Below are 12424 nucleotides of genomic sequence, written 5' to 3'. Positions count from 1 at the left end.
CTGGGCGAAGCTGAGCTCTTAACTTTTACATACATTCATATAACATTGGGTTGGCTCCAGTGAGTAGCAGGGATAATTACCCTAAACTATCTGTTAGTTCCATATAACTTGAAAGCAGCATACTAAGCTTGTCTTCGTCCCAGGGTTGTGGCATGGAATCAACACACTATAAAGCTTTTCCAAAGGCTTTTAGAAGCAACATCAGGAAATCCATATTAGAAAAGATGGTCACAATGCCCCCGAAGTGTCATAGAAGGAGTAGGGCATGTAGTAATGTGGGCACAGCACATTATCTGCACCAACTCTGCAGTACTACTTTTCTAGTGCAGTGTTTCAGGTTTGCAAAACACTTCTGAATGCTGTCAGATTAAGTTTGGATTCCGCAGTGCTCTTGGCCAGGTCTTGTGTACACATGGAAGATGTTTTTGGAAGTCTCAACACATGCGTGGAGCTCCACCAAGATGAATCAGCAGCACAGGAAACTTAGTACATCCTTCTAGAGCCAATTTTTTTTAATTATTATTTTATTTCTTTTTAACAGGAGAAGTCTCAGTGTTGATTTTTTTTATTTTTATTTTTATTTTTTTTTCCCCCCAAAGATTAAATCCTTCTGCCAAAACTTTGACCCTCTCTGAATAAACATCTGGGATCCCCAGAATAGTGGTTATGCCAAGTGACTGTTCTTACCAGAATGCAATCTTGAACCCAGTTTCATCATAGTGAACATGTACTGAATTTTATAACTTCACTTAAAAGCCTGTTAGCCTATATTACAGATAGATTTAAAACTGTTGATAAATGTTGCTTAGCATGTGTACTTTTTAGAATATGCAGTTAAGACTTGGGTGTGTTTTGATGTCCCACCTGCACCTAATTATCTATTTATTTTCATCTAAATAGTTTCAGGTTTTTACCAAGTGCGATTGTGAAGACTAGGTGTCTATTTCCTTCATTTCACGGGAATTAATGGTCCTTATAACATACTTGATTATCTAACTGCTTTAATATATGCATTATCCTTGGTAACATGAGTCATCTTTTTGATGGAGTGATATGCTTTACAGTTATTCTTTCTTGTCATCTGCAAATCCAGATCTGTACTTCCATTCTTAAACATTTGGTTCCTACTGTAGAGTATTTGCAGATTAAGAAATAGTGCATTGCTCCTCTGATGTTATTTCTCCTTAAGGAAAATATCAGAGTATGTCTAGATGTGGAAAAAAATACATAATTCATATTGTGGTAAGCTTGGCTGGTCAAGAGGGTGGTGTTCTTCTGAGAAGGAACACCAACTGCAACAATCTGTAGTAATGCCTTAATGAAATAATGTAGCTGTAGTCTGCAAAAAAAAAAAAAAAAAAAAAAAAAAAAAGAGATTCTGCTCCCTCTCCTGTTTTCTTTTCTCATTTTCATAGTGTTATTTTCATCTCTTTGAATATCCAATGCAATTTCAAATTAAAAGTTCTTCAACTCAGCAACCTGTAGGCAGCTATTTGTTTGTCCTTATGATAGCACTTAGAATCTTTTATGTCTGAAGTGCCGTGTAATCAACTCAGAAAAGAATGATCCTTTTCCATTTTTTTTTTTTAAGTTTCCAACTTAATAATAGTAATAAAGTAGATATTAAAGAAAATAAACTTAAAAATGAAGCGATTTTAGAGGAAGGAGTCATGTTCCTCCCTCTTGTTTTCCCTTGCCTGTGGAATTATTTTATTTATGGAATCAAATCAGCAAAAATAACCTATCCAAGGTAAGCAATGAGAGAATACTGCAAAAAAAATATTATTTTTAGATAGTGAATGCCTCAGTCTTGTTTGTCTTGCTTTCACTAAGTACAATCTGACCAAGAAAGGAGTAATTCAGATCTCTCCAAATCAGCAGTTTTAGTAACGAACTGTTTTTCCATTCTGTCCTGTATCCCCTGATTTTGCTGCCAAATTGCTCATACCAGGAAATTATAAACGGTTTTGAAAGAAAGACTATTTGATAAATCACTGTTCTGCGGCAGGATGTTCTTGCTAGTCTTCAAATGCCATATTTGAAATGTGCAAATGAATGATCAATCCCACCAATGTCACTGGGAAGCCTTCATACAACACAAGGAAATCTAAGCGTTCTGCAGTCATCACTACAATGGATGAACATTCATCTAAGCTTTCTCTCATCACCTAACGGTCACACAGCTTCTTTAGAGGAAGCTGAGCAATACATTCGAGGGTCTTGCAGAGCACTTCCCGTGTTGCTGTCTGCCTACAGTCACTGCAGATTTTGCCATTCTTTAATCTCTTCTTTGGAAAGCGAATTGTCTAAGGATAAAGCAGTGTGGCATTTCCTAGGAAATTTCCAACAACCATGGAAACACAGTTAATCCCTCAGTGTTAAGGGATTCCTTCTGCACAACTTGTCCATTCATTTGCAACAGGAGGCATCTTTTTCTTCTCCTGGTGCTGGCTGCCATTAGTTTTCACTTCTGTGTTTGATTCTCTTTCCTGTGGTGTTCTTCCTATTTTCATTCTGCATACTTATATTCATGCATATCTTAGAACTATCTAGAAAATGACTGATCTTTGGTAAGAATGTAAAGCGGTACATAGACAGAAAGGAAATGCTTTATTAATTCTGTTCATTATTAAAATGTATGGCAAGTAGAAGTGTTTGCTCTGCTTGGACCTGTATGTCTGCACTATTCGTCTCTGCTTCCTTCTTGATTAGTCTGTTTTCAGCGTTGCATCTATTTGCATATTCAATAAATCACAGATTAATGGTTTGGGGCTAATAGAGAACACTGGAGAATCTTCCTTTTTATTTATTTATTTTTTTTTTTGACCCAGGAGTTTAGAATCCCCCAGTGAGTGGGAGAACCTATCCCTCTGTTTCAAAATGGTATTCCCTTACTAACAGATGATCACCATAAAGTCCTTTGTAACAAATGTTACTGAAATCATTTTCGGTTTTATCTAGTGACCAATTCTGACCTCAAACAAAAAAAAAACTTCCAGCTTTTCTAAAGAGAAATATGTACTTGCTGCAATAAAATTTACATCAGCACTAGTATAAATAGAAAGAGAAAGTAGGTGAAGTGCACTAAGTACTTGCTCAATTCAATGCAGAGATACATAAATAAATATATTACATAAAGGCTGTCTCCAATTCTGATTTAATTTTTTTCTCAAATACATCCAAAAATAACTGTTAGTGCTAAAATAATTCAAAAATGTGCACTGCGCTCAGAAGCTTCTACTCAGACTATAAAATGTAAGACCCTGAGTAAAAAGAGATGAGCTCAACAAGAAGAAGGCTATTAGAGCTTATAAACTCCAAGCAGCAGCAGGGAGAAAACACAGTTTCCTCAGTACCATTTCCCTGCTTCCTCACTCTTCCTTACTTTTTAAGACACCAATGGTTTGGTAGCAAAAGAATTCAAGATCTTTCTGGAAGAAGTAAATCCTGGCTGTGTCCTCTTTTGTTTAATCACGTGTATTTCTACTTACATTTCTCTTGAAGCCACTCTTTGTTAACAATTTGAAGGGTGATGGACAACAGGCAGGGAAGACAATGTCCTTCAAGGACTGGATGTGATACCAATCCAAGCATTTAACTGCTTCTCAACAAGTAATACTACTGAATTCGTGAAAGCACTTCAGAAATGAACTGATAACTTCCTCATGATTTGGTAGATTGTTACTCAGGTTTTAGTCTTGTTTATTTTTCTTCTTAACATTACAGCGCGCACACACAAAAAAAAAAAATCAGGGCAAAGTGGAGTTGCACAGAGCAGCAATTATTTTATCTGCATGAAGTTTTTATCCTTGTTCAGACTGAATGGTCCTTTGCTTTTATTACTGAAGTAAAAGATTTCCATTTAGCATTAGAAAGCTCGAAGTACCATGACTGAGAGCAGCCTTAGGATGTTAATTGAGATGCTACAAAGCAGCATGGAAAAACTGCATGTAGCAGTTAACTTTGTTGGGACTGTTCGTAGCTTGCCAGAGACTCAGATACTCCTTCAGGGGAGAGGTACAGATACGCAGTGGCACGAGATAATGATGTCCCAATGCCTATCCTCCTTCTCCTGAAATGTCCTTCAGATAGGCTAATCACTTTAGGTATGCTGAGGGAAATTACAGCATTGAAGGTGTGCAGCTGGAATGTAAAGGGACTCTGAGGTTGAAAAGAATCTTGATGTTCGTTTTCTCTCCACTTAGATTATTTCCATTTGAAAGACGTAGAAGTTAGTGAGGGATGGTCTATACCATTTAGAACATTACAGTCCTCTAAGTCATGGTTCTGAGCTCTTACTTTCGATTTAAGAAGTAATTTGGAATAGTTAAACCACGTTCTTTTCTTCCTTAAGGTCAGTGTGAGAATCCAACCAATGCTTTCTCCACTGTTTTAATATATCTGTCAGTGCGCCTATTAAAATATTATCAAAACAGGCTTGTTTTTCCACCTTATTACCCTGTCTCTCAAATAAGGAGGATAGAAACCTGTTTTCAAGAAATTTGCAGCCAAATTCAAGTCTTGTCTGCTATCTCTTGTGTCCCATCGGGAGCAAAGATAGGCAGACCTTTGAGACCGTGCTGTGCATTGATTCTTGCTCACTTTTTCTCAAACTCTTTCTTAAAAGGCAGACATGGATTGCAATTGAAATAATGTAATGTATCACAGAAATATCATAGAAACATAGAATGAGTTAGGTTGGAAGGGACTTCAAAGACTATTTAGATCCAGTTTTACCCACAAGCTCACAATTCCATCTTTTCTCAGAGGCAGCTCTTCCAAGTAACGATCTATCCACTTAAGGTAGGGGGCAATGCTCCCTCTCTTCTCTGCTTATTTCTTCTATAAAGCTTGTACCCCTCAATTGCAGTGTTTGTGTGATATGTCCCACCAGGTTTCCATGATAGCAATTGCTGCATAGTTTTCAAATTGCACCGTGGCTTCCATCTCCTGCTTAGTTCCCATTCGTCCTGCATTAGTGTATATGTTTAACATGCTAGTTTCATGGAGGTTTGCCTCCTTTATATGTTTTATGAGAAGTTCCGTTAGCTATCAATACTATTTTATATGCAGCTAGTATTGCCTACTAAATCATGTCTCTAAATACTATGCCTACTCTTTCCTTAAAGATCTCCAGGTCTGCAATACTCTCAACAGGGTGTCAACTCCTTGTCCACAAAGTACCCCTTAAGCAACAAAAATGTTCTTGGGCTGGAAAAAGCAAAAGATCAGGATGCCCCCTGGTCCTCACCTATAACAACTCAATGTTATTATTCCCATACGGAGCCACCCTACTGCCCTTTCTTCCTTGCTTATTCCTCCTAAAGAGTTTATAGCCCTCTACTGCAGCACTTCAGTCATGAGAATGATCCACCATGTTTTGGTGATGGCAAATAAGTTACAGCTCTCCTGTCACACAACGGCTTTGAGATTCTCCTGTTCGTTGCCTGTGTTGCACGTAATGGTACAGATGCACTACATCTGGGCTGTTAGTCTCCCATTTGACCCTTAAGTGTTGCTTCTAGGCTCATCTACAGTGAGCATGATTTTATCCCCTTCCTACTTCAAACCGAATTCAAAGCCCTGTCAAGCAGTCCCAACAACACCTGGGCCAGAATCCTTTTTCCTTTTCACCTAGGTGGACTTAATCTGCTGCCAGCAGGCCTGGTGCTGAATAAACTGCCTCATGATCAGGAAAAAAAAAAAAAAAAAAAAACTCTCCAATGACAATATCCTCTTAACCACTAGTTGGTCAAGTGGGTCTTCTTACTTTCTCAGTGTCTTTCCCTGCTCCAGAAGGTGGAGGAAAACACTGTCTGAACTCCCACTCCATAAACTAAACACTCCAGTACCCTCAAGTCCCTCTTGATAGCCCTCAGGCTTCTCCCCGCAGCCTCATTGGGGCCTACCTGAAATACAAGGAGCAGAGGGCCTTGTCTTGTAAAAGCAGGAATGGATAGTACTCGACTTGCTTTCCCAGGGATGGTAATCTTCTCTTGGTATATCAAATGAAGGTTACCAGCAGGTGGAAAACCACCCTAGAGAGATTATCTGGATGGCAAATGAATGCTTCAGTGCCCCTCTGTGCGGAGAGCTGGTCCTTGGTTGGACCAGCTTAACATGGCTGTCACCAACACGCTTACCTTTTTCCAGCCCCAGAGCTCTCTGTTGCTTAGGGGGTACTTTGTGGACAAAGAGAGACTCCTACTCTGAGCAAAGATGCAGGTCCAATTTGCGGGCTTCTGTTGTCTGTCTCCTCAGGGCTGGAAGCTTTCTTAGCTTCGTTCACTCCCAGAGAGGTCTGTCTGTATCAGCCCTGGAAGGGAAGGCTATTCCTCCCAGTTCCGGTTTCCACCTCAGCTGGGGCGTTGCAGCAAGCACTCGCCCTGTTTGTTTCAAGAGAAAAGGTAGGCTGCCTGTCACCTTCCATGCGGGCGAGCCTGCTGTGCTACTGCGCACTCGTTCCCTCTGTAGCAGCTTTTGGACTTGTGCTCCTGGCCCTGCCCGCACCTGCTCAGCTGCTCTCGTTAGCGCTGGGAGCTCGTGGAAGCTCTCTCCTTGCCTTGGGACGCCGCCTCCCCTGCAAAGCGCGGCCGCTCGCGCTGATCGCTTCACAGCGATCGTTACGCGGTTTAAATTTCCCGCTTTTGCTACATGTGGCCGCCATGTGGTCCCTCGGCGGCTCGCAGCGGGCTGGCGGCTCCAGGCACTCTGCTCACCCTAGGGGCTCCTGGATTTCAGAACTTCACCACAAACGCTGCAGTTTCTTCCTCTCCTGCAAGACGAGCCTGCGCCGGAGCTGATCGCCTTAGCGTGTCGATGTTCTTCACGTGAGTGAAATTAGGTGGTGCAAGTTCCAAAATGGTTGCCATGGGAATGGACGGGTTAACCAGCATGTCTGTACTTGTCCATGCAGTCAAACGGGGTTTTTGCAAGCTGTGCCCACGTGGGTGTGAGAGGAGAAGTTGTAGCTGAGCAGTGTATTTAGCAAAGTGCAAAGCACTGACAACGCGGAAAAGGTGTGTTGTTTCCCCCACAAAAGTACATCTATGGAAATGGAAGTTGTTTTGTCTTCAGGAGCTTTTTGCAGCCTACCTACATTAATTATAGATGTATTTTTTTTTCCTTTTCTATGTCCCTGGTGCACTTAAGTCAATAAGTTTTTCTGTGGCTTGCTATGAAGTCATAAAAGAAATGCATAGCAGGGCAGCGGTAGCTTGTGTGACAAACTCTTTGGTCTCACAGCGCTGTGCAAGCAAAGATGGCTGCAAGCGTTGCTAGAGTTGCCGGGTGCCTCTGAGGTGCCAGGCTTTGGCACTTGCTGTGCATTGCAATTGTCCACTTGGCAAGAAGTTGTAGATGTAAAAATATTCTTTTGCTTTGTTTGAACATGCAGGAGATGTGGGTTGACCCTGAACAAGGAGGCATGCTGTATGCCTGCTTCCTGCCCTGCTAGGACAGCAGGGAGTATTGGAATGGCAGGCACAAAATAAAAGTCACAAGGCAAGAAAAAAAAGAAGAAAAAAAAAAAGTCGGTAAATTAAAGGGGAGAGAAAAAGAAGTAAGAATGGGGGAGAAAACTATGCAATGGTAATTGCTCACCATCCATCTCTTTCCACCAAACCAGTGCTTAGCCAATCTTTGAGTAACAGCTACTACGGAAAGACTTTTTCACATTTTGATCCTATATTTTATTATGTGCATGATATTATATGGTGTGGGGCATCTTTTTGGTTAGTTTGGGATAGCTGTCCCTTCCCAGCCTCTTGCCCACCCTCAGCTTTCTAGCTGTGGGGCAGAGTGAGAAATGGAAGGAGGTCATGATGCTGGAGAAGAGGCTCTGGGGAGACCTTATTGCTCTCTATAACTATCTGAAGGGAGGCTGTAGTGAGCTGGGGATAGATCTCTTCTGTAGTGTAACTAGTGATAGCACTAGAGGGAAAGTCCTCAAATTGCACCAAGGGAGATTCAGGTTAGATATTAAGAAATACTATTTCTCCAAAAGAGTCGTCGGGTGCTGGAACAGGCTGCATAGGGAGGTGGTGGAGACACCAACCATGGAGATCTTCAAGGATCACGTAGGCATTGTGTTCAGGAATATGGTTTAGTGAGAACTATTGGTGATAGGTGGGTGGTTGGACTGGGTGACCTTGTAGGTCTTTTCCAAGCTTGATGATTCAATGATTCTATGTGTGTATGGCTCAGCAATACCTAAAATCCTGCTGAGTTATCAACAACGGTTACAGCTGAAATGCTGATTCATGACCTGATTGAACACCTGATGGAAAGGCAAAGCCAACTCAGGGGAGCTCAGGTGTAACTAATGTTCCAGCATCCACCCCCTCCCAGACCTTATTTAAGGGTTGGCAGTGGAATTTAGTGTTTTGTTGGAGATTTTTGTCTATGTGAGGTTTTCCAAAGGTAAATAACTTTATTCCTTTGTTTTTGTATCCATGGTTGCTGTGTTTGGGCTTATCCTTGCTGTAGCCTGGGGCTCTGCTAACCTGATGTTATTTGCTGTGTTTTCTATCTCTTTATAATGTTACACTTTTTCAGACACAAACACAAAATGTACTGTTATGTAAGCTGTTAGAAAGAAAACTAACTCAATTCTAGCTAGACACGTAGTAGGAAGACAACAAAAATGTGTGTGGCTTGTTTGAACTTAGTAATGGCTGGTAGATTTAAATCTCACCAGTTTACATGTATCTGCCCCATAGTAAGGATTTACGTTTTCTGAGAAACCTCGTGGCTGGGGGTAGGTTCTTTGCTCTTGTTTTTTGAGGAAGAGGAATTAATGTTTTCCCCAAGACATGTTCAGTTGATTTTTGCCAGTTGCCACAACCATACTGCTGTTGCTACCAAGCGTGATTCTTTGTGTGCTTTGTTGAACTGATACAGCTGTTGAAATCGTAGACTTATATAATGGCCTCTGTTGAAAAGGACCTCAGAGATCATCTAGTTCTGTGAAAATGATTTTTCACAGTATAGTTGCAATAAAACTTCTCTAACACAGTATATGTTATGAGTTAATCTGAGGAAAACCTAGAAATACTGCTGACAGTTTTAAGTATGCATCTTAACCCTTTTGATATTGAAATATCCTTTACATTATTTTAAACAAGCAGTTTTCTGCCTTTGATTGACACTTTGCACTTTCCTTGGGCACTTAATCTTTCTCTAAAACCTGGGTGTGCTGCAAACTGTGCTGAGCAGGAAAAAATCTATTTGGCAAACCACTAGAACTGGAGTGATAGAGGAAATAAATAAATCTTTCTGTGATGAACTGTTGTGCATCCAGGACAGTTGCTGTTCAAGGCTCTGCATAGGTTACCTGCATTGCAGATCAGCAGTGCAGACAAGGTCCTTTCTGTTCTGTGGTCATGTAGTGGTGACCAGCATGGTTTCTCCTGGCTGTCCCAAGGAAGTGGAAAAATTGAATTTATGACTTTGGTGGTTTGCAGAGAAACGTTTACATGTTTGGGAAATAATTTTGTTGCCAAGTACAGTGTTATCTTGTAAATCACTTCCAGGTGACAGTAAACTTTTTTTCCCCTTTGTTTTCCAGCATGCATTTTCAATCAGTGTGTGTATAAGTGAATTGCAATGTGATTTCATCAGAGGCGCCTCTAGCATGCTCCACTGTGGAGGCACTGCTACATCCTGACATTTCTGGATCACTTTTGAGGATGAAAATAGAAACTCCTTAGGATGTGGCAGACCTTCTATCTGTGAGGTGAATGTAGACAAAAGATAGGCAGTCTCCTGGTGTAAGGAAAAAGCACTGGAAGACCTGGATTTGTCAGATTGGTCTGTTCTTTCCAAGGCACAGCCCTGCTGGAGGAATGCTCTTGTCTGGGCATTTGTGATTGGGCTTGTAGCTAGTGGCTTTTGTCTCACTGCATGATTCTTTCTACTGCAGTGTCAACCAGGGACATATATACGCATGTATATTAGTTACATACTTAAGAAAATGTAAGCCAATCATCTCAATCCACAGTCACCTCCCCTATTCCACTGTCCCTCAGCATTAGCCAATTCCTCTTGGCTCCTGTGAGGCTCCTGTACAAGTAATAGAGGAAGAGCTACCCTGATGGTTTAGATAAAGCCTTTTAGGTGCTTTCTTGAAATAATTGAAATGTATCTACTATGTTTCATTGCAAATGCTGTTGGAATCAAGGCTGCTTCATCAGAGCTTTTGGTGTTTGGTGGTGTTTGCGTAAGAGCTACAGTTCCCTTGTGGTCTTGTAATGAGAGTCGGTATTTGATGACTGGTAGGAATCTCTTGTGCTTTGAAGCCTTCCTTTTATACGTAATAAAATGCCCATTAAAAAAAACAAACTCATTTTCTCTTTTAATGTAATCAGAATGACTGTATCTTGAGTTAGGAGCGTGCATTGTATAAAATTTGAATGCTCACTTTGCTTTATCCTAGCTATGCCTATGTCTTCCCTGGCATTATTATTGACTGATACAACGGTGGTATCAGAGTTTGTCCCTTTGTCCAAGTGAACTGTTTTGAAGCACAACAATGAAATGTCATGGCCACAAGATGGCCTTCAGAACTGCCAGAAAATTAATTTCATTTGAAAAGTGAACATCTGTGTACAATTAATGTTTGTTTTTTTTTTTAAAAGATAATATATAATCGAACAATATCCCATTGGAAATATTGGTAGTGTTTTGCTTACCTCAGACTGTTGAAGACCTTCCAAAAGGTCAGCTTTTTTTTTCTACCTTTTATGTAAACGACCACCCTATCCATGATCAGCAGTACTGAGTTGTTGCACAAATGGTTTTGGATAGGACTGTCTGGACTGTAAAGTGCTAGTTTTCCTGCGTAAATTCTTCTGAAATGGGCCAACCGAGATGAGAACTGAAGTTGTCTAAATAAAGGCCTGATGCAGATTTATTCATTTGAAAAATGTTTTTCTTTAATAATTCCAAAAAATAGACAGAGTCAGATGCAATTTAATATGTACCAGGTTTCAACCTACCATCTATATGCAGTACCATCTTTGACGCCTGCTTCTGTATGCAGCTCTGATCTGTGCTCGCTCCTGCAATGCCTCTTGCTCCGCTGTGGGTCAAGTGGCACAAGTAGAGAGATGTCAACCACCCCACTTCAAAATTCAGCTTTTTGCTTTTCCAAGAGTTCTAGTACTGTGATGATATCTGAAATCAGCATGCTATAAATCTTTCAGAGGTACAAAGGCAATGCTAACATAACTAAAACGAATTAAACTTCTATTCAGTGCAGATCTTATGGTTTTTGCTATCTGACTTTAAAACTTACGTACTTCGTAGTTGATCTACGAAGTAGATCTAGTTATCTAAATGACATAATTCATTTCTGACTTAAAAAAAAAAAAAAAAAAGATTTTTTTCCACATTATGTTTTTTGATAGTACATTTCTTCTGAATAAAACTGCTTGTATAACTTTTTCTCTTGAGCGAACTAATGCTGACTCATTTTAAGACGTGGTAAAGATTAAATTTTAAAACTGTTAGTTCAATTTTGTGAATTAAGTCCTTCACTCATGTTCAAGTAGCATTTATATGAAGCAGGTAGTCTAAGGACATTAGTCAGGCCTTTTAAAATAAATACTGTGAAATGAAGGTATTATAGCATCAAATTAACCTTTAACTGCAAAAATGAATTCATTAATTCTGATAGCTTCATTGTGGTATGCGTTACATACTATGAGCATAGTATAGTGTTAATTCATCTTCAGCATGCGTTCATTTTGACAGGAATAATAGGGAATATGTGACCACGTATCATTGCGCATAAACAGCTGTGAGTTCCCATTACACATTTAATTCTCTAAAATTACTTTGATCAGCTGTTTGAGGAAATGCAGCGTGAATTCTTCTGCTGTCATTAATCACAGGATATAATATGTATGTTTTAACTGTGAACTAAGATATACAGAAATATTTCAGTGAATCTTACATATTTAAGTTCTATGTTTTGGTTGGCTAGCTTGAGAGTTTTCTTTGTGGACATCACCGATATAGGGACACTTTCTAGAGAAAGATGAATCTGTATGGCTCATTCATTTTGCTCTTCCATTTTCTGAAGAACTGGTCATCAGAATGCTTTGAAATGCTGTTCGGGGTACTCTGGGATGTGAGGATTTCATAGTAGCATACTATAAAAACATTTATAGGAAGGATTTTATTTGGTGTGGTTATCAGCCAAGTATTCCTTGTCTTCTGCAGACAATGAGAAGTGACTTTTACAGTTGCTAACATAAACAAAAGCTTGTTATTAAGGCCTACTTTAAAAGTACTGGCATTTCGTGGTCACTTCTTACATGCTAGAATTCTAATTTCAGGTGTTAGCCAAGCAGAAATCTTGTTTTTGAGCAGCAACAAAATTCTTTGAGGACTCTAACTTTGATTTACGAAATTCCATGGT

At 39.9% G+C, this 12424-nt stretch overlaps 1 long non-coding RNA gene across 4 annotated transcripts in view; it reads left to right on the top strand.

Moving 5' to 3' along the window:
* The window catches only part of LOC116216797 (uncharacterized), an 86540-nt gene that overhangs the window by 17864 nt on the left and 56252 nt on the right, over positions 1–12424 (top strand). The window contains exon 1 of one of the 4 annotated variants that reach the window (XR_004160275.2): positions 6036–6830. The exons of 2 other annotated variants lie outside the window; for them this stretch is intronic. This is a non-coding gene — a long non-coding RNA (uncharacterized LOC116216797). Of the gene's footprint in view, positions 1–6035; positions 6831–12424 lie in introns of those variants that run through there. One more of the 4 variants, XR_014884556.1, reaches the window with a different exon arrangement.

This window comes from Meleagris gallopavo, chromosome 7 (genome assembly GCF_905368555.1).
Source record: "Meleagris gallopavo chromosome 7, MGAL_WU_HG_1.1, whole genome shotgun sequence".
In the NCBI taxonomy this organism is placed as follows: Eukaryota; Metazoa; Chordata; class Aves; order Galliformes; family Phasianidae; genus Meleagris; species Meleagris gallopavo.
The sequence above is the reverse complement of the archived record's forward strand: the minus strand, read 5'-3'. Positions and strand labels throughout refer to the sequence as shown.